Genomic DNA, 22387 nt, shown 5'->3' on the forward strand with positions numbered 1-22387 from the left:
AGCAGGAGACTGGAGTTTAACGCTGAAGTGTGTGTCAGGCTTTTCTGCCAATCCAAGTCAGGAGAGCTGAGCTATGGAGAACATGGTATTTGAGTAGTTTGGCAGAGATTACTGTGCTGCTGTTTTTGTTTTTTTACCTTCAGTAACCCAAAATGAAGGCAGCGCTGGAAAGTAAACACACCCTTTCAAGCCGGTAGGTCATTTACTGACTTGAGCAATTTGGGTACTGCTATTGAGACAGACATGAGGAAGCCACTACTTGCGATTGGTAGCATGGAATGATGCTACTATTTTGGGTTTCTGCCAGGTACTTGTGACCTGGATTGGCCAGAGTTGGAAACAGGATACAAGGCTAGGTGGACCATTGGTCTGACCCAGTATGGCTATTATGTTCTTATGTACTGGCAAACCTCTGTCTACCTCTGGAGGTAAGCAGAGAAAAACTGTATGGCAAAAGATAGGTGCATTATAACAGCACCACACTCCAAACATAACTAAAGTCTAACAACAGACATCAAAATCAGGACCCCACCTCCCCTAAGCCTTTTACTCTTATAGGCTGCCAGTATCTTAAAGGAAATCCCTGTGATATTTTGCTTTGGTAGACATATTGGATTAAATTTTCAGCATAGCCTGAGGAAGTTGTCATAGACACTTATGAGGGAGGCCCCCTTATGAATACTCCTTCAGCAGGTCACCATAAGGGTATGCTAGGTAGAATGCAGAGTCAGATGGGCAGGGCTCAGGTAGAGAGGAAGTTAAAGGCCAGAGAATGTAACACAACAGGGAGACCCAAGTAAGCCCAAGAGTGTTCCAGGCGGGTGCTGCAGAGTCTGAAGATGGACCCCAGATGCCTCAGGGAAGGCAGGTGCTTTCACCTAGCCACCAGAGATTTTCTGAGGTAACAGAAAATTGCCAAGGTAGGCAAATTTATCCCTTGGCATGTGCGTGTGAGATTCTAACCCTTGAGGACTGTCCAGAGTTAGGCCTGGGTGGGTTAATTAGGAAGACGAGGACTAGTGAATATCAAGATTGTGAAGCCTATCAGAGACAGGATTAAGGGAAGCATATATAAACTGAAGAGACTTGCTGTTCTTACTTTACTCCATCTGTAAGTGAAAAGCTGTTTCACACGCTACCAGAAGACCCAAATATTGGTTATTTAGATTTAGGCCATTTAATCTTAACAAAAAATGGGTATATAAACCTGAAATTTCTCTGAGACATGATCCCACTGGAGCCATGATCCACTCTTCCTCATTGCTCAATACAATGAAGATCATTCATTGGCTTCTCCATTCCTTCCCCACCATGATGATCCTAGGCTCCATTACCATATTTCCAGAATCATAAATGAATAGGCTAGAAGGGTGGCAGTAGGGTTTATATCTGGTTTTGGGGGAGGGAGTGGAAGCAAAAAAAAAAAATGTCAGCACACACTATCCCCAAAAAGCCTTGGGCAAAACTATTGCTTTACTGATAGAACAACATATTTCTACAAGTGGAGTGGCCATCTCATAATGACCTTAGTTCTCTGTTTGTTGGTTCTGAAGTATTGGTGCATTTCTATTTAGGACCCCTAGCAAAATAGGAGGTCCCAGTTTCCTTTTAATATGCTGAAAAGCACATTCACCCAAAGCCCCCAACATAGGCAAACAGAGGCCCCTTGTCTGTGTGAGACCCTGTCCAAATGACCCTGCTGAGCCCCCCCCCCCCAAAAAAAAAAAAGAAACTCAAACAAAAACAGACCCTGTTTCTAATTGTGGGAAAATCTTTGATAAATCAAGCCCATATAGCTATAATTCCATTCACGTATGAATACACTGAAAAAAAAGTGTGATATTCATGTTATTTGTATTTCTTTCCATTTGTTGTAATATTGAAGTATTTCCAAAGTCAGACTGCTCAGTGCATAGCTTAGGGTTGCCATATTTGCAGAGAAAAAAAAGAGGGCACAACAAAATAAAAATGGTTGCTACCTTATCTAAAGAAATATTTAATTGTAACAAATGTGTAAATAGCTTTTAGTTAATGAACACACACATCAGTCAGTGACTAACTTACAATACAGCAGTAGACAATCTACTTTTCAAAAACTTCCAGATTTGAGTTTCACTGAGTATACTTGTCAGAAGAACAGATATCCGTCAACAACTTTGACTGGATTCCGAGATGAATGGAAATCATTGCATGACATATGCTTAAAAGTTGTACTGCATGAACAAAATTCCTTCAACAGATTCAAGTAGCAGGGAAATAAAGAGGGGGGTCAGCAATGCCTTTCACTCTCTTTAGCACCCCCAGTCCAAATGACTAATAGGGCAGGGATAGTTTCTCTCATCATGTGGGTAGGTTAGATCTCTCTATATAAAAGCAAGACCAACGTTCTATGAAGCCTCCAGCGGAAGTGTGAAGGGGGCGAGATATCCGGTTCCCTATGAGTGTCTGCCCCGCCCTCTCTGTAACACAGTCAGTGAAGGAAAACAGCAGAGCACGAAATCAAATCGCTGGCTCTGTAACAGTGAAGGACTCAGGGGGGGAGGGGAGAGAGGCCAGAGGGCAGGGACAACACACTCCCACATGCACACAGAAGAAAACATTGCTAGCCCCCGTTTCATTTGCATCAGAAACGGGGCTTTTTTACTAGTATGCACATAAAAGAAAATGAGGACATTTTCCTAAAATTACAAAACCTGGAGGACATATCTGAAGAAGTCCAAATGGAGGACATATCCTCTTTAGAGGATGTATGGTAACCCTACACATACTGTCTGGTAGGATCAAATAATGTTCCAAACCTTGGTCTGTGCCTTTGATTCTTTCAGTGTGCTAAATAGTTGGGGGGATTATTTTATACATAAAATGACTTTTGTTATGCTTAAATGTACTTGCAACTTTAGAGTTGGTGTGCTCAAGGAAGGAGTTTGGGCAGAGTATGGGTAGGGTTCTGAAGTGGAGGAGTAGCCTGGTGGTTAGAGCACCAGTCTTGATATCCAGATATCAATACTAAATCTTATAGTAAAACAGGGAAACAGAGAGAGAGAGAGAGCAACGGATATGTTTCCAGCTCATGTAGAGGAGACGTACCTTGACACAGCATTTAGTGCGAAACATGATTTCATGTCGGATTAGATGATGTCTCCGAGATGATCAATTTTCATAAAAAAGAAAACAGCGAAATAGCTAAGTGTATTTTTACTATAAGATTGAGTATTGAAGATTTAAATTAATGGGTGAAAGTTTAAATATTAAAAACTATGGATCAATGACTAATACATGCCCACCATAAGAAAATGCCTGGCTCATATATATAGCCTGATTGGTGGTGACATGGTTATCTGATGGAGCCAATACTCAGTACCCTTTAAGGGATATGTAAGGTTATTGAGAAGGAGCATTTGGAGCTGGGTAATAAAGATTTGTTCATAAGAATGCATTGGCATCTCTAATGTTTAGCGCGCCTACAATTGTAGCACGCACCAAAAACGTGAGCGCGCCTTAGTAAAAGACCCCCTTAACCCTCCATAGCAGGGTTATCCTCCATCATCACTGGCATCCCTGAGGAAGATTTTTTTAAATGGAAATTTCTGTAGGACATTTGGAACTCACAGTGAACGAGCGAGAGTTGCAGATTCAGACAAGTCTGCCCCTGTTTGTTTCTTAACCTCCAGTGCTTGCTGTTGATTTTTTTTGTTTTTGTCAAAGAAGTTGAAAGCTTAAAGACTTTATTTAGGTCTTAGAGAATATACTTTAGCCCTTCTTTATTTGGATCCTGTGGCATACGATGCCCATTGAGAACTCATTATCACGTTTGGTTTTGATCTAAATTGCACATTGGGTTTAAACACTAAGTTCAAAATGGGAGTTCTATGTGGAGTATTTCATGATGTATAGAGCTTTCAAGTGAGCCGCTTCTGTGGCCTGACTCACGGAAGTTATGCTCAGCTGCAAGTACAGCCGATACTGAACTTTCCGTTTAACCCCTTAAAATAAAGATGTATTATTTGGTTCTCGTTAGGCAACATTCTTATTCCTTTCTTAGAGAGAGATATATATATATTATATATATATATATATAATATATATATATATATATATATATAATATCTATATACTTTTGGGATTGACGTTTTGTATGTTATACTAGAGTTGTCTCTCCCCTGGGATTGTTGTTTGTAGTTATTGAGTTGCTGAATGACAACTAACTGAAATCCACCTAATAGGCCACTAAATTATCTTTTGCACCATGAATACATTGATAAACCATTTATCTTCCTATATTTCCAACACTGGGAACACCTAATTGCCTAAAAAAACCCACCTAAAATTCCAAATGATAAAAACCTAAGATCATAGGCCCTGTTTATAAAATACGCACATAATTTTATAGGGTAACATTTGCACCTGCTCCTAAATAGGTGTGTCAACACCTTCAGGGCCCTACTAAGCTGCACTGTAGGCGTGCTAGCTTTTTTAGCGCGTGCTAAAAATGAGCACGAGCTAATGCTAGAGACGTCCATATATTCCTATGGGTGGCTCTAGCATTAGCACATGCTAAATTTTAGCATGCACTAAAAATGCTAGCGCACCTTAGTAAACAGGACCCTCAGTGTAGGTGTGATTTCTGCAGGATTTCTGTGAATATCTTATAAAGAAACAAAAAGTGCCTACGAGGCTCATTTTCAAAGCACATAGACTTACAAAGTTACATAGGCTAAGTGCTTTGAAAATATGCCTCTATACGCCTTTCTGTGCAGTTAACGTGGAGGGGAATAATGTAACGGCGGCGGCAAAATACATGGCCGGTGATGTATTTTGGCGGCGCCGCAAACAGTTGGCCAGACCCTATTTTCGAAAAAGATGGCCGGTCATTTTGTTTCGATAATACGGTTCCGGCCCGCCAAATGCCTTGGATTTGGCTGGGGTTTGAGATGGCCGGCTTCGTTTTTTAGCGATAAAGGAAAGTTATGTCACCCATCTCAAACCTCGGCCAAATTCAAGACATTTGGCCGTGGGAGAAGCCAGCATTTTTAGTGCACTGGCCCCCCTGACATGCCAGGACACCAACCGGGCTCCCTAGGGTCACTGCGGTGGACTTCAGAAAAGCTCCCACGTGCATAGCTCCCTTACTTTGGGAGCTGAGCCCCCTAACCCCCCCCCACACACAAAACCCACTACCCACAAATGTACTGCACCCACTAAAACTGCTCCAGGGACCTGCATACAGCCTCTAGGACTTATTGCTGCTGTATAACTTTGGCACACCAGTTCACAGCTGAAGACTAATCTCTCTGAAAAAGTCCTTTCTTGAAATAACCACATTTACTCACAGTTAACTGCAGATCAGAGGTTGTGCCCCACTGGCAAAGAGTCCCCTGGTACTAAGATGAGCAGTAGGTCAGAGCTGGCACAATGGTGTACAATGCCCTCTTTCAGCACCATTCAAGGTAAGAACTACGTTCTCTAACGTGGGTGACACAGGAAAGGGAACTAAAACTGGCTTACAAAAATGGCTACTACCGCATGGACTACAACAGGAAACAAAACAGGGCACACTCTGACTTAGTAAGCAGGGGGAAGCACCAGGGGAGTAGAGCCTACCAACTACCAATACCTACACCCACCACAATGCATTGCTGATGTGAATCTGCAGTGCAAATAACAGAAAAGGTGTTACACTCACCCCAGAGCCACATCACAAGCAGGAAAAGGCTGTCGGAGGACAGAACACATTCTGCTGTCATGGAGGTGGGTACGGCATTTGAGGCTGGCATACAGGCTGAAAAAAAAGTGTTTCAAGTGGGTTTTTTTTGGTGGGAGGGGGTTAGTGACCACTGGGGGAGTACGGGGAGGTTATCTCCGCTTCCTTCCGGTGGTCATGTGGTCAGTTTGGGCACCTTTTTGAGGCTTGGTCGTGAAAATAAAAGGACCAAGTAAACCCGGCGAAATACTGCTTAACGCCGTTTTTTCCCATTATTGGCGAAAGCCGGCTATCTGGTAGCCACACCCATACCCGCCCATGTCCCGCCCTTGCTTCGCCGCCGAAACGCCCCTTTGAACTTTCGCCGGTGAGGCAACGGAAAGCGGCGATGCTGTCAAAAAAAATCAGCTTTCAATTATACCGATTCCGCCGCTTTTCCGGATTGCTGGCCTCTCCCGATTTATGTCGGGAAAATGCCGGTGATCACTTTTGATTATGAGCTGATGTGACCAGTTATAAAATTACCTCATAATGGGCATTAGTTGGTGCGTATGGTTATGAATTTATTTATTTATTCCAATTTATACATCACCTCTCAAGCACTTGAGGCAATCTGCAGTCCAACCCTCTTCCCTCCCCCATTAAAAAAGTTCTAACATGCCAATTTTGTTTTAATCAAATCAATGGATGAAACAGGAATGTCCAAAAATTGGGGAGGGGGAGAAGGGGAAACAAACCCAAGTGAAAAGAATGGAAAATGTTTGCCTTTTTATTTCCTTTGCCCATTCTAAACTGCAGTGCAAAAAAATAGAATAACTTCTTTTCATAAATAGTCCTATCAGTAACTGTGCATACAGCATAGATTGGGTGTCTTGAGTTGTCTGATTTTTAGTTTCAGAATGGAAAGTAATTGGTGGGGAAAATATATATTGGTGGTGCTTCTGAAGACTGCCACTATGCCCATTTTTGCTGAAAATGTGTTTCGGGTTTTTTTTTTCTTTATTGAAAACAAGTGAGGCGGAGTATTTCAGACTGCAGATAGGCATCCTATAAACTCGGTTTTTAAAAATATTTAATCTTCTTAAGCTCCATTTGACTGATCAAAGCAGCATTGTGTGAGACATGTGGCAGTGAGTTTGAACAGCTGGGATTCATTTGCTAGGGGGTTGTAGCTGATTCCTCTTCCTTATCAATGGTACCACAGTTTTACATTAACAAAAAGGCCTAGTAATACTGTACAGGAGCTAGGACGACTATTAAAGTTCATTTCCCCATTATGCAGCTCGCTCTAAATAGGTGGTTGTGTATGGCAAAAGTAGATTAGTAATGTGGAAATGAAAGCAGAGAGCTATACACCTTGGTCATTATGGAGGATAGTGACCTGAACATGGAGAACAGCATTTTAAGTGCTAATAAAACAATATATGAATGCATTAAAAAAAAGTCTCTCAGAAAACATTGGTTTTTCAAAACAAGTTACATGTTCACTACTGGCTGGTAGTGAACACATACACCCCCCTGTTTTACAAAGCTGCATGGCTGTCAGTATGGTAACTGGCATCATTTGAATTTACTTGCACATCTTACTAGATGATATTCTATAAAGATGCATGTGTAATTTTTTTTAGCACACAACTGAAAAAGGGGGCATGGCTGGGTCAGGGGCATTCACTACAGATGTGTGCAATATTATAGAACTAGTAAGAAAACGCCCGTCTCTGAGCCAATGAAACGGGCGCTTTCCTTACCATCCCCCTCCCTTGTTGCTGGACGTAACCTCTGTGTTGATCAGGTGTTCGGACGGCATTCCGTGGGGGGGGGGTGGAGGATCTGCGTAGGTCGCTGTTTTTCTGTGGCGTCGGGGGTGGGGGGGTGGAGCGGCGGTGGAACTGGGGATTCGTTGAGTGTCATAGCCTCGCCCCGAACGTCATCATGTTGTGACGCGAGGGCGGGGCAAGCACTCATGGTGGAAAAACTGATCTGGACCATGACAACTTAACTTGGAATGCTGGGTAAGTTTGCCTCATAGAACATTGGCGGTGCATTTTATATGAGATCCAGGCCTAATTTAGGAAAGAGGATTAACACTAGGTTTCTATTGGTGTAAGTCATTGTGCCCAAAACTGGGCAGCTGCATTCTGCACAAATTGTAACGCTGTAAGCCCATACTCTGGAGCACCCAAATAAAGAGAATTGTAGTAATCTATTTTTTTACAGAACCATCATCACCTGAATAACATTCCTAAAGTCACCAAACTTAACATAGGTTTTAATTTAAACAACATCCGCAGTTGATGAAAGGCTGATTGAACCACATGCACAATTTGTTCTTTCCTCGTAAGATGAGAATCTAACATCACACCCAGTAACTTGATCTCCTTCTGCACTGGTACATAGTTTCACCCACATGAAGAGTCAGAGGTCAACAATCATTCATCACTCTCCCTACCATAAGAATTTCAGTTTTATCAACATTTAAAGTGAGCTTATTAGATGCCATCCATTTACAAATCTCATTCTTATAAGATGTCAGTCGCACAGACAACTCCTCTCCCCATGCTTCTATTGGGAACAAAATTGAATATTATCGGCATACAGCCGATACTCCACACCTAATGATTCAAGGACCTCACACAAAGGGGCCATATAAATGTTAAGCAGGTGCACAGTGAAGGCAGAACCTTGTGGGACCCTTCTTAATACAGGAATAGATTTAGAAACCCCTTCTCCACTTTGAACAAGTAAAACACGTTCTGTCAAATAAGAGGCAAACAGGCCTTAAAACCTTATCCCTATATCTAATTTCTGTAATCTAGCCAATAATATAGCCTCATCAACAGAGTCAAAGGCAGATGACACATCTAAAGAAATCAAACAATAACACAGATTTCTATCCATACCTCACCTCAAAGTATCAACTATAGAAACTACACTGTCTCCACACTGGGGGATTTTATAAACCCATATTGAAACTTATTCATAACAGTTATTCTCCTCCACAAAAGCTTCAACTTGCAGCAAAACACCCTTCTCGATAACTTTCCCCAAAAATGGGACAATGGAAAGAGGTCTATAACTACCCATACTTTTTGAGTCTAATTTTTAATTCATTAAGAATGGTTTTACAGTAGATTGCTTGCAAGCAACTGGAAGTTCGCCCTCTGTGAGAGACCTATTTACAATACATGTCAATGGTAGTGGCATTTTATCAGCCATTTCATGAATGACTACAGAAGAGCAAGAGTCAGACAAAGACCAAGTAGGAGTAATTATAGAGACTATCCTTGTCATCTCTGGAACCCCAACCTTCTCAAACTCAACCCATTTTAACTCTGGAACCTGCAACTCCAATTTTTTCCCCTTGATGTTCACAAACTCCTACCCTCTTCTCTAAGATAGCCATCTTATCCATCAAAAAATCTGCATAAGCCATAGCATCAGACCCTCTCTGTACACTTATCATAACCATTGTCCAAGTAATCACGTATGATATAACTCCTGTGGTCTATTCAAAGCCTCCTGAACCTGCTATAAGTATTTCAGGTTCTTTTTTATTTTTAAGGAAGGGGCAAACTTCTAGCCCTCAAGTGAAAGGAGACTATTGACTATTGTAATCATAGATCATGATATGGCAAGCTGATGGGAAGTGAGAGGAATTAATTAAGCCCGTCAAATAGGGGATATGGTGATGTGAGAGCATTCGGTCATGGATACTCTTGCAATCCATGAAGCAAATTGTGGCTTGGTGAACTCCACAATAGGGGAATGGACATGTGTTGGGAACTGTAGAAATAAAACCAAAGTCACTGTTAGTGTATGCTTGCCTTGGGGAAACACATGGCTGCTACGGCAATAAATCTGTGGCATTACGATTATGGGAAAAGGATGGGGTGGGGACTCCAAGGGTATCAGATGTATAATGCTGCTGCATTGATGAGGTAGATACATGAAGTGCAGTTGGGTGCAAGTTGTTAATGCTCCAGAGGGATTATTAGAGAAGTGGAGCTCATTGGTAGTATCATGCAGGGAGACCCTACAAGGATGTAAATATTCATATCAGTGTGTGCTGTACCATTTTGAAAAAGCATGGAGGTGGTGGTGAATGCGAGGGCATAAATTTAAATAAGGCTTCTCCCTTTCATACCCTAGTTAATTTATTTATTTGGATTTTGCTCACATCTTTTTCAGTAGCTCAAGGTGAGTTACATTCAGGTACACTGGGTACTTCTCTGTCCCTGGAGGGCTCACAATCTAACTTTGTGCCTGAGGCAATGGAGGGTTAAATGACTTGCCCAAGACTGGTGCTGTAGCCACTAGGCTACTCCTCCGCTCTTATAGCATAGAGTTCCCACTGGGGGTAGGTTGATCAGTGTTCAAATGTTGACATGAGCAAGGATGTATCAGAAAGGGTAGTAAGGGCAGTTTCCTGTCCTTTGAGCAAGAGAAGCAGAGAGAAGGCTTCAAAAATAAACACATGCTTCCATATTATCCCAGCACTATTGTAATTCCCTCCATAGTATATTCAGGGAGCGGATGGGATATAGTGACCTAGATAGAAGATTTCTCCACATACCAGCAGTATGACTAGGTTGTAGACAGGAGGGAGAAGCAGCTACCTAGTACAAAAAACGTGGGCCAAAGAAGTTGCCCACAAAAGTATAATGAAATTACTTGCAAATATTAGTGCAATCACTAAGGATGCATCCCTACAAGTATGCAGTTCAAAATATTTCATTGGGTATAAAGGGAGAACGGTGCTAAGCTAGAGCTGTGTGAAGAAGAATACTGTATAAAATGCAAAACCATGAGGGGGAATTGGCAGAATTAATTGTTAAGGATGTACTCAGTCAGTAGGTCTGTGGTCTGCAATCTTAATAGCTATAGAGGGAGCGATACAGAAGGTGGTTAGTTGGTTATATAGGTTACTATTGCCACAGGAGGAGGATGTACTACTGTACAGGCAGCTTTATTAATTACAAAAAAAAGTAAATTTAAAATTCCAGACAGGCATGGAGGAGCCACCAGGTCAGTGCTGGCTGGCAAACATGAGGGAAATTAAGGCTTTTCAGCTTCAAAATTATTAAATGCCAGTGGAAACAGGAGGGGATAGAGCATAAGTAGATTTGGCAAGGTAAGAAGTTGAAAGAGAGTGTGGCCAAAAAGGGGTATGAATGTATGAAGGATGAGAGAATTGGATAAGGGGAAGTGGGGAGAGTGGGGTGTAGCTGGGGAGGATGAAGGTAAGGTGTGTGAGATGGAATGGGGGACGAGGGAAGAGAGAGAACTTGAGACAGGCTACTGTGTAGGTTGTGGAATACCAATAACCATGTGGAAGCTATGTTACCTTCTTTTCAAAGTGCTTGTTCTGACAAGAGGCTAGATGCACTGATTGATGAGCTGCAGAAGTTTGAATGTATCTGAAGTTTTAAAACACTGTTTTCTATGTGGATGGGGTTGATCTTTTATCCTTGTTGAATGAATAAAGAAAATAATAAAAATAATTTTGATAAAGCAATAAAGAGATGCTGATAAATGATATCCGAAAAAAAACCAAAATGAATTTCATGACAAAGAAATAAGCCAAGCCAGTCTCTTAGAGAGTAATTGTATAACAAGGCACTTGGTTAAAGAGAGAAAATAGGCACCTACTTAGGCACTATTTTAAAAAGACACGTGCAGAGGCATTTTTGAAAGGGACGTCCAAGTTTTGATGAGGACGTCCTCGCAAAACGGCCCCATCCAGGGGCGGGGAAACCCGTATTTTCAAAACAAGATGGACGTCCATCTTTCGTTTCAATTAATACGGTCAGGGACGGCCAAATCTGGAAATATGGTCGTCCTTAGAAATGGTCGTCCCTGATTTTCGGCGATAAAACCAAGGACGTCCATCTCAGAAACGACCAAATGCAAGCCATTTGGTCGTGGGAGGAGCCAGCATTTGTAGTGCACTGGTCCCCCTGACATGCCAGGACACAAACCGGGCACCCTAGGGGACACTGCAGTGGACTTCATAAATTGCTCCCAGGTACATAGTTCCCTTACCTTGTGTGCTGAGCCCACCAAAATCCCCCCAAAACCCACTACCCACAACTGTACACCACTACCATAGCCCTTATGGGTAACGGGGGCACCTAGATGTGGGTACAGTGGGTTTCTGGTGGGTTTTGGAGGGCTCGCTGTTTCCTCCACAAACATAACAGGTAGGGGGAGGGTATGGGCCTGGGTCCGCCTGCCTGAAATGCACTGCACCCACTAAAACTGCTCCAGGGACATGCTTACTGCTGTGATGGACCTGCGTATGATATCTGAGGCTGGCAATCAATATTTTTAAAGATGTTTTTTAGGGAGGGAGGGGGTTAGTGACCACTGGGGGAGTAAGGGGAGGTCATCTCCGATTCTCTCCGGTGGTCACCTGGTCATTTGGGGCACCTTTTTGTGCCTTGGTCGTAAGAAAAACACGACCAGGTAAAGTCGTCCAAGTGTTTGTCAGGGACACCTTGTTTCTTTTGATTATGGGTCGAGGATGTCCTAGTGTTAGGCACGCCCATGTCCCGCCTTCACTACATCTCCGATATGCCCCCTTGAACTTTGGCCGTCCTTGCGACGGAAAGCAGTTGGGGACGTCCAAAATCGGCTTTCTATTATACCAATTTGGACGACCCTGTGAGAAGGACGTCCATCTTCCGATTTATATCGAAATATGGGCGTCCTTCTCTTTCGAAAATGAGCCCAATAGGCACCTACCTTGAAGGTGCAGACAGTTATACCTGCACCTAGATTATTAAAGTATGTGCACAGATTTGCATGTTTTTATGGATATGGGTCATGCATTTAGTATACTACATTTCTGTGGTACATCCAATGTGGTGTACATATTATATACAAGTACTTTTTCTGTCTCTTTTGGGGTCACAATCTAAGGTGTTTGTACCTGGGGCAATCCTGGGTTAGATGATGTGCTCAGGGTCACAAGGAACTACAATGGGGATCAAACCCAGTTCTGCTGGTTCTCAATTCACTACATTAACCATTAGGCAATGCTAAATGTGTACTTGAGAACTTGAACCATGCTGTACCCAAGCGTCACCCCATACACACCTACAGGCAATACACATGCCATCATGATATGGTTCATATTTTTATGCTGGCCAGTATTTTATAGGCAGCCATGTATGCATGAAAATCACTTTATGAAAGTACCTCCTCAAAGTCCACCTTATTAAAGCAGTAGAGTAGGCCCAAATCCAAGGAATGTTTTCTTTTAAATCTAGTGCAAGAAAAAGAACCAGGTAGTAATACACAAAGAAACACCTATTATATATTGTATAGCAGCTTCAAATTGCTGGCACAGGGACTCTGCAGAGGCAAAATGATCAGGACAGGGAGAGGATTGAGCTGCTTTATTAGTTAGAAAAAAAGGATAATTATGATGGATCAGAAAACATGATATTATATTTCACATTGTATTTAAAGGAAGCTTAAACTATATTCTAAGTGGAAATATTTAGCCACAGAGGGAATATTATAAATCCATGAAGGGATATTTTTATAAAGTTATTTTCATGCATATGTGGCCTAAATTGTCTTATAAAATATCAACCAGCATAAAAGTACGTGTCATTTACATTTTGCCCTTAGTTGGCAGCCTTTGAGGGCAAGAAAGCATTTTTACTATAGCATTTCTGGAGGCTAGTACTACATGAACTTCCTTAATATTATTTTCAAAAGCATCACATTATTTGCAGCTCAATAAAAATCAACATAGGAATAGACTTAAGACACTCACCAACTTTTGTATATCACAGCAAAAACCTCTTGATGCAGATTTAAGGGCCTACTAATCCACTAAGTCACTTTTAAGTTTCCTAACTTTTTATTCTGAAAATCCCACAGAATAGCTAAATAACCATGTTCTAACTCTGTTGTTTTTCTTTTTTTTCTCCATTTACTTTCTGCTCTTCATAGTTGGCATTTCAAATTCATGGCTTCTTCCATGTATCAAGGAACAGATCTCTGCTGAGAAGGCCATTATTAATTTTTTTTTTAAGATGCTAACTCATCCCCCAGTTTTCATATTGCAGTACTCAACTAATGCAAAAGTAGCAGAAACCGTTGAAGTAACAGAATCAGGAAACAAAAAATAGAATTTTCTAGATCAACTTGCAGTCTGTCAGAAGAATTCTTTAAAGCCAGATGATGATAAGAAAGAAATCTGGGAAATTATCAACCTGCAACTTCCATTTGCTAGAAAACTGAAGCAAATAATGAGTGGGCAATAGCAAAGGTTCATTTTAAAGTGGTACAGTTGAGAAGATGGGTCAGCCTATCAACAGTGTTACAAACCCAAGGCAAATGGTGCCTCTAAACCAGGCCCTCTGATGAGACCTTTACTGCACTTTGTGCTTATATTTATTAAATGTATTATACTGCCCTTTCTGGACAAACAGGTCAGGGTGGTTTGCAAACAGGCTAAAATTACAAAAATAAAAACAAGGAAAATAATTCTATTATGACAGGAAAGACACAAACAAACCAAAAGCACTCAGAGTATAAATTAAATAACATCAGTTGAACCCTAGTCAAAAGAAAAATCACTGAGGTGTTCTAAAAGCTAAAGAAAAGTAATGGGATTTGAGTAGGAATTTACATTTCTTAAATAAAGGCTGAGACCAGATAAAAGGGTGTAGATCATTCCAGAGTTTCCGACCAAGAAAATAAATAGTGGTATGCCATGTAGATTCAAGGTGAGCCCCATATTCTATATAATCTTGCCAAGATTTCCATGTGGAAATCTAAGCATATTCCATAACAGTGTGCATAACTTTATTGGTTAACAAGCCAGTCAGCACTGTTAATTGGATGTTAAGCAATTAGGAGCATTAGTTGGCATTAATTAGAACTTACAAGTAGAACTCCCTAAGTGCATTCTATAACCTGTTGCGTGTAATTTGTAATGTGTGTAATGTGGGCGTTCCAACAATTTACATACAGTGTTATAGAATATACCTGATCTCTGCCTAATTTAGTCATCGGGATTTACATCAGGATCTACTTAGTGTAATTCCTCGTGACTACAGTTGCGTGGATGGCCATGAGCGTAGTCCAGTGGCGTAGCTACGTGGGTCCACGAGGGCCTGGGCCCCCATAGATTTGGCCCTGGACCTCCCTGCTGATGACCCTCTTGACCACCCCTCCCACCGCCAACCCGACGTCACCAATCTTTGCTGGTGGAGGACCCCAACTCCCGCCAGTTGAGGTCCTCTTCTTCCGGCGCAAGGCTTCGTTCTGTTTCGAAACAGAATGAAGCCTTGCGCCGGAAGAAGAGGACCTCAGCTGGCGGGGGTTGGGGTCCCCCACCAGCAAAGGTAGGCGATGGCAGCGGCGGGAGGGGGGTTGAGAGGGTCGGGGGGGGGGGGTCGGAATGCAGGGGGGGGGTTAAAACGTGCCCCCTCCACTCGGGCTCAGGACCCCCCTCCTGCGAAAGTCTGGCTACGCCCCTGGCATAGTCTATAAACCGTGTAGATATTTTATAGAATATGCTTAGGCGAAATTGATTTCTGCCTGGATTTTCCAGTCGCCATATATAGAAGCTCTCCCATAATGTGGATGTGCCTAAATGTACATGTGCTAGTGCCGACTTAAGCTAGCATCTATAACGGAATCTGGGCGCCCAGATGCCATTATACAATTAGCGCTCAGCATACAGCATTGAGACAGCTAAATTGTAGCACCCAGTTATAGAATTGCTTCCTGTGTTTGTAGGCACTGGGGGGAGTCCAGATGATGTTTTCTCCCCAGTCTAATCCAGGCACATTTCATCTGTGCTGGGAGCCCCTCTGCAAGTCTGAGTGCAGCAGAGCATGCATGCATCTGATGCATCTACATGCATGTGTGCGCACTCCTGTATGGACAGATGCATGCATGCTCTGCTGCACTCAAACTTGCAGAGAGGCTCCCAGCACAGTCATAAACCAATGCTGGGCCCAACATAGCATCAAGAACTAGAGAGCTTGGGTGCAGGGCTGGAGAGTGTTGCCCCCCCCCCCCCCCCCCCCCCCACTAAAGTGTTCCACTGCCTTGTGTTATAAAAATGAGTCAGTTTTTCCATGGATTATCTCCTGTTTTTCAATGCCAGGGAAAAAACCTAAAGTAAAAATGTTAAAAAAATAAATAATAAAGAAACAGAAAAGGAAGTCCCTTAATTGGGTTCTATTAAGAAAGAAACAAAAACGGAAGTCCCTTAATTGGGTTCTAATATTTTTTTTCTCACACTGAGTGACCAGACACACTAAAATGAGGCCTAGCCCCAAGCTGGTGCAGCTCAGCATCCAGCTTGTGTGTGCAACACAGTCTTTGCCACCTCCCACCCCCACCTCCACCTGGACCTCCACCTGACAGCAGTGCTGCTGAGGCATTTGGATCTCAGCAGCCTAAGGTAAGGGCAGGCAGTGGCAGGCTGATGTGAAAATGTGGGGGTTTTGTGCTGCAAAAGGTGTTCTTGCATGCTTGCTGCCTCTGGAATGATTCCTAGTGAGGAGACACCTGTGCTGGACCAGAAGCCATATCTGGAGCCCTGCAGGTTTGGGAGGGAGGGCTGACTGGCCTGCTGTGGTAGAGAACACTGCTGTGGTAGAGAGCACTGCTGGTAAGATCTGGGGAAAATGAAACTGGGGGTTCAGGCCATATCGGCAGAGGGAGGAAGACAGAGACTGATGTTAACCTGTGAGGAGAGAAGGGAGGGTAGTCTGTGCAGGGGGAGATTGGAATGCTAGAAAGTGGGGTTATGAATGGGGCAGGAAGAGAGATTGAGGGGATGCTGGGCAGAGCTGTGGAGAGGGAATCGCAGTGGCCTTTCTCCTAAACTATGTTGTTTACCTGTTTTTAGCACTTTATCATATAATCCAAGTGCTGCTGTGTATCAAAACCTGTATCTTGGTGTTCCCTCATATTTGATATTAATTCCACATTTGTCAGGTTTTCAATCTTCTAGCCTCTTGTGCATCACCACCTATTTAGGGGTGCATGGAGGCTGAGGCTGCCACAGTCGCATTAGTTTTACCTCAGTTCTTTATGTGGGAGTTGCAGCTACAGAAGAAAGTACAGAAAAAGTGTATTTCAAATTAAAATATTTCAGGTGCATTAATCTATGTGTGTGTTTTGTTTTTTTTTGTTGTTGTTGGGGGGGGGGGGGACTTTTTAAAGTTTATTTTCTTTTGATTAGCTGGGCTCGTCGTGGATCTTTCATGATTTACTTCGTTGGAACTGAAAGTTGCCTGATTTAGGAAAGTCTTTCTTAGGCTGCAGAAATACTTTTCAGAACTCCATCTCTTTTCTTTGAATCTCTTTGGTGGCCTAGGTGTGGTAATGAATGCGCACCTTAGACCTAAGCAACTGCTTGCGTTTAATGAACAAGTAACAAGCCGATGAGACGGTTGATATTTCTGTGGGCAGACTAACTGTTTTCTACGTTTAAAACATATTGTTAAAAGAAGAGAAGTAAATTGAAAAGTATATTAGACCAAATAGTGATTTATAAAAATGAAGAAAGTTCTGAATACGTGTTTAAAAAAGTGTCAAACATGGGTATGATAGTATATCTGCAGTTTCAGGCAGACTGGTATCAGCTGTAGCATTTGTACCCAGTTAATAACTAAAGAGAAAATCGGATGAATATTGTTGCTCAGTTCGGGGTTTCATTTGAAATTTTACACCCGTGGTACGGTGCCGATTGACCTTTGAAATGGGTGCCATATAACAATAAGGGAGTGATTTTTGAGTAGCGCAAGTACGGTGTGCCCACATAAGCCCTATTTTCATAGGATGGCCGGGCAGGATGTGTTCTGTTCTTGTATTTTAAAGTCTTTTGAGTGTGGAGCCTTTGGTAAAATACGTATAAGAAAACACTATGCACAACTGTTTGCCAGCACATCCAACGAGAACAGTGATTAAAAAAAAAATCAAAGTATTTATTTATTGCATTTGTATCCCACATTATCCCACCTATTTGCAGGCTCAGTGTGGCTTACAGAGTATGGTAATGACATCATTTCATTTCATGATAACAGGTATGGTTCTTAGTGTTTGAGGATTAGGTTAGGGAGGGTCAACAGAATCGCTTCATGATAACGGGAACAATTATTAAAGTTTGAAGGTTAGGTGAGGGAAGATAGAGGAAGGTGTTAGGTAGGATAGAGGAGAGCTGTATTAATTGTGTGGATTGTTGAGGTAGTTTGTAGGTTATGTGTTTTCTTTATAGGCTTTTTTGGAAGAGATGTGTTTTCAGAGATTTGCGGAACTTTGTTATATCGTCAGTGGCTTTCAGCTGCAGTTAGTGTACCTGGCTGAAGCAGTCCAACTTATCTGTGAAAAGCACTGATGATGGGTGGGGGAGAGGAGTTTGTGAATTTCACCAGGACCCCTTCCTGAGGCTGGCCGTAATGTTGAGTGGCTGGAAGGAGCAATCTCTAGTAATCAGGCACTTGGTTCAAACGGCAGTACTCCTTCGGCACTGCTACCGCTGCTAGAGGTAAAGCTGTCACGGGGAATTCACGCTTGCGTTTGGGGAGGGAGTATGTTTGACGTTGGGAGAGAGGGTCGTGGGAAATGATTAATGTCCAGCAGCATCTAGGAGGGAATGCCAGAGGGTCCAAGGAAGAGGGATATACTCGATTGTTGGGTGTGCGGTTGGCAGTAACTTTTGAACCTGCCCTCTTAATTGAAACCCTGTGGGAGCTGTTAGTTGTTTATGCCTCAAAAAAGGTGCTAAAGCCAATGTGGATTAAAAAAAAGAAATAAAACTAGGACCTATTTTTTTTTTGAAGGCATCACAAACTATGCTTTTGTAACTCCCGCACCATGCCCCATTAACTCTGTCTGGGGATTCGCACGTGCAAATTGCCCTGCACATATATGAAATCTAGACATATAACTTCGGGACGGTGTAAAAGCCAGATCTGCGGGATCCTGCTATGTCCGTTTTGTACCTTTTGCCTATAACTTGTCCCTTTGCACATCTAGAAGCTTCTAAAATGACCAGCAGCTCATTTTCTGTTTGAATAAAATTCTGCATGCAGAAAACTATGTATAAAAAAAATACATTTTTGTTCTTTGCAATGTGAAAAACTTTGCAAATGGCGCTCTGTGTGGTCGAGTGCCAACAGGTGCGTGCTGTTGCAAACAAATGCTACAAATTGCAACATTTTGTGCACATCCGTTCACCGCTTCCTGTGCTTGAAAAATGTTTCCAAATCAAACTGATACAAGGTTCAAGCCCCAAAGGTTGCTGTACGTTATGAGTGAATAATAATCTCACCTGCAGACTAATGCACACTGATTTATAGGGGGGTAATTTATTTCAGTGTTTGACCCTTGAAAATCCAAGGAAGCGGAGATCCAAAGCTGCTTCTGCTTCAGAAAGTCAGTTACAGGGCAGTTTTCATAGAGACCTAAAGTGCTTGACATTTGCTGTTTGTGCATTCAGTGGCGGGAGAGAAATAGCAAGTGCACATTTGAAAAAAAACGAAGAAGCATGCATGCATGCACTTATTAATTAATTTTTTGTTGCATTTGTACCCCACGCTTTCCCACTCATGGCAGGCTCAATGCGGCTTACATGGGGTAATGGGGGTTAAGTGACTTGCCTAGATCAGTTACAGGTATACACGTGTGCCCTGCACAAACTTTTTTTTTTTTTTTTTTTTACCCAAGATGATTTTAGGTCTCCCTGAAAACTGCCCTGTAACAGACTTTCTGAAGCAGAAGCAGCTTTGGATCTCCGCTTCCTTAGATTTTCAAGGGTCAAACACTGAAATAAATTAGTCCCCCCCCCCCCCCCCCTCTAAATCAGTGTGCATTAGTCTGCAGGTGAGATTATTATTCACTCATAACGTACAGCAACCTTTGGGGCTTGAACCTTGTATCAGTTTGATTTGGAAACATTTTTCAAGCACAGGAAGCGGTGAACGGATGTGCACAAAATGTTGCAAATAGCCCTTTGTACGCTAAACCATTTGTTTGCAATAGCACGCACCTGTTGGCACTCAAGCACACAGCGCCATTTGCAAAAGTTTTCACATTGCAAAAGATAAAAATGTATTATTTTATAAGTAGTTATCTGCATGCAGAATTTTATTAAAACAGAAAATGAGCTGCTGAAGTGCAAAATCATTAAAACAAGCAATTATTAGTAAAGCCTTATGTGAAAACAGCTTGGTGGACAAAATTCTGCCACAATCTCCAATGTAGATATCTGTGAGGTATTTTTATTTTCATTTGTGAAAGTTCCTGGTGCTAAATTGTGCATATAATCTTTCTACCATGCTTATTATGTAAGTCCCTGAAGAAGTTGTGAACGCTATTTTGCTAACAGTACATTTAATTTTCTGAGTGTTAGTACATTGACCTCAGAGCCTTATTAGTAATTAGTATTGGGTTCTAATATTTTTTTTCTCAATGTTTCCTTAGTAAAATTTCAGCCCATGCAGTCACCATATTTAAGTGCTGGCACTGGTATGTAAATTAATGTGTATATTCAGGAGCAGGTCTATATAAAAGATGATGCTGAGTATACATGTGACTGCACTATCCATTCAATTTAGGCTTGAATTAAACAGATAACTTACCTGTTTTGTGGTTGAGTATTACAACTAAAGAGAGACTTTTCAGGCTGTTTCTCCACCCTGCTTCTAACCTAGCTCAAAATTGTATGGATAGCATCTGACTTAGGACTCCTTTCACAAAGCAGTGCTACCGATTAGGGTGTGCTGAGCAGTGCTACCGATTAGGGTGTGCTGAATGCGAAGAAGCCCATGGGAATAGAATGGGCTTTTTTGCATTCAGCTCGCTGCCCTTAATGCTGTTCAAAGTGATTGAAAGACATAAAACCAAACAAACAAAAAAAAAACTAAATAAGGATCCATTAAATATTGCCATACTGGGACAGACTGAAGGTCCATGAAGCTCAGCATCCTGTTTCCAACAGTGGCCAATCCAGGTCAGAAGTACCTGGCAAGATCCCAAAACAGTACAATACATTTTATGCAGCTTATTCTAGAAATAAGCAGTGGATTTTCCCGAAGGACTTTTCCTTTAGTAAGCCATTCAAACCCTTTTTATACCCCGCTAAGCTAACCACTTTTACTGCATTCTCTGGCAACGAATTCCAGAGTTTAATTACACGTTGAGCGAAGAAATATTTTCTCCGATTCGTTTTAAATTTACTACTTTGTAGCTTCATCACATGCCCCCCTAGTCCTAATATTTTTGGAAAGAGTAAACAAGTGATTCATGTCTACCCATTCCACTCCACTCATCATTTTATAGACTTCTATCATACCTCCTCTCAGCCACCTTTTCTTCAAGCTGAAGAGCCCTAGCCACTTGAGCCTTTTCTCATAGGGAAGTCATCCCATCCCCTTTATCATTTTTGTTGCCTTTTTCTGTACCTTTTCTATTTCCACTATATCTTTTTTGAGATGCGGTGTGCAGAACTGAACACAATATATGAGGTGCGGTCGCACCATGAAGAGATACAAAGGCATTATAACATCCCTTTTACTATGCTACATTAAGCGCTAAGACATGTCTAACGCATCTTACAATGGCATACTGTGGCATGTGCTCAAGCGTCATGTGGTAATTGCCAAATCTACATAAGCTAACCATGTGTCGGGGCAGTGAGTGGGTATTCTTGTGCTAATCAGTTAACGCAGCTATATTAACACATGCTAACTGGTTAACGCATGGATACCACATGAGTCTTTTCTGCCTACGAAATGGCAATATTAGCACATGGTCATTATTGGAAATAAAATACCAAAAGGCCATTTTTACATCTGCAGTAAAAATTGTCTTAGTGCTCGGGGAAAAACCCAAAGGGCACGCTAAGACCACGTCTTACTTCAGCTTAATGAAACTGCCCCCAAAAGCACATATTCGCTGACTCCTGGTGGCCACATAATTTGTATATCACTTGCAATCTGTAAAGCATGAGGTCCTCATGATCAAAAACAGCGCCCTAAAAATAGTGCCGGGACAGCGCAGGGCTTTTCTTCATCGATGATCAAAGATAATGCATGCAAATCTAAGCAGCGCTATTATCTTTGATTATCATGTTGAAGTGCAGGAGAATTGCGCCTGAGCATGCGCTCAGCACAATCCTCTCACACTTGTTTGACTGGTCTGGGCTGTCAAAAGCCCAAACCTGTCTGTCAGCCTGCCGAGGCCCGAACAACGAGGGCTGGAGGTCTGGTGGGTCTCCAGCCCCCCCAAACCCCCACAAAATGTGGCCGCCGGCCAAACCAAACCCTCTGCCACCCAGCGCCGGGGGTGGGGGGGTGGGTGCTGGAGGTCCGGTGGACCTCCAGCCCACCCCAACTCCTGCCCCCAGTGTTCTTTCAATCCCTGGTGGTCCGTGGTGGGTGACAACCCCCCTCCCGGCTCCCTACCTTTCATTGGAGGAGGGATGCAGCATGCCTGCCTCCCTCCTCTTCTAGTCGACGCCGCTTCAAAATGGGCGTATACATTGATATCAACTGTTGCATATACAATGATGATCAATCACAGGCTTTATTATTTATTTATTTATTCCATTATTTAGTCTGTCCTCCCGACAACGCCTAGAATGGGTTACAGAATTACATTCCTAATATAATAATTATCAATAGAAATCAAACAAAATAAAACATG

At 42.3% G+C, this 22387-nt stretch overlaps 1 protein-coding gene across 1 annotated transcript in view; it reads left to right on the forward strand.

Moving 5' to 3' along the window:
* The window catches only part of BMPR1B (bone morphogenetic protein receptor type 1B), a 666288-nt gene that overhangs the window by 474404 nt on the left and 169497 nt on the right, over positions 1-22387 (forward strand). The gene's annotated exons all lie outside the window — the stretch shown is intronic.

Source organism: Microcaecilia unicolor, chromosome 2 (genome assembly GCF_901765095.1).
Source record: "Microcaecilia unicolor chromosome 2, aMicUni1.1, whole genome shotgun sequence".
NCBI classification, from domain to species: Eukaryota; Metazoa; Chordata; class Amphibia; order Gymnophiona; family Siphonopidae; genus Microcaecilia; species Microcaecilia unicolor.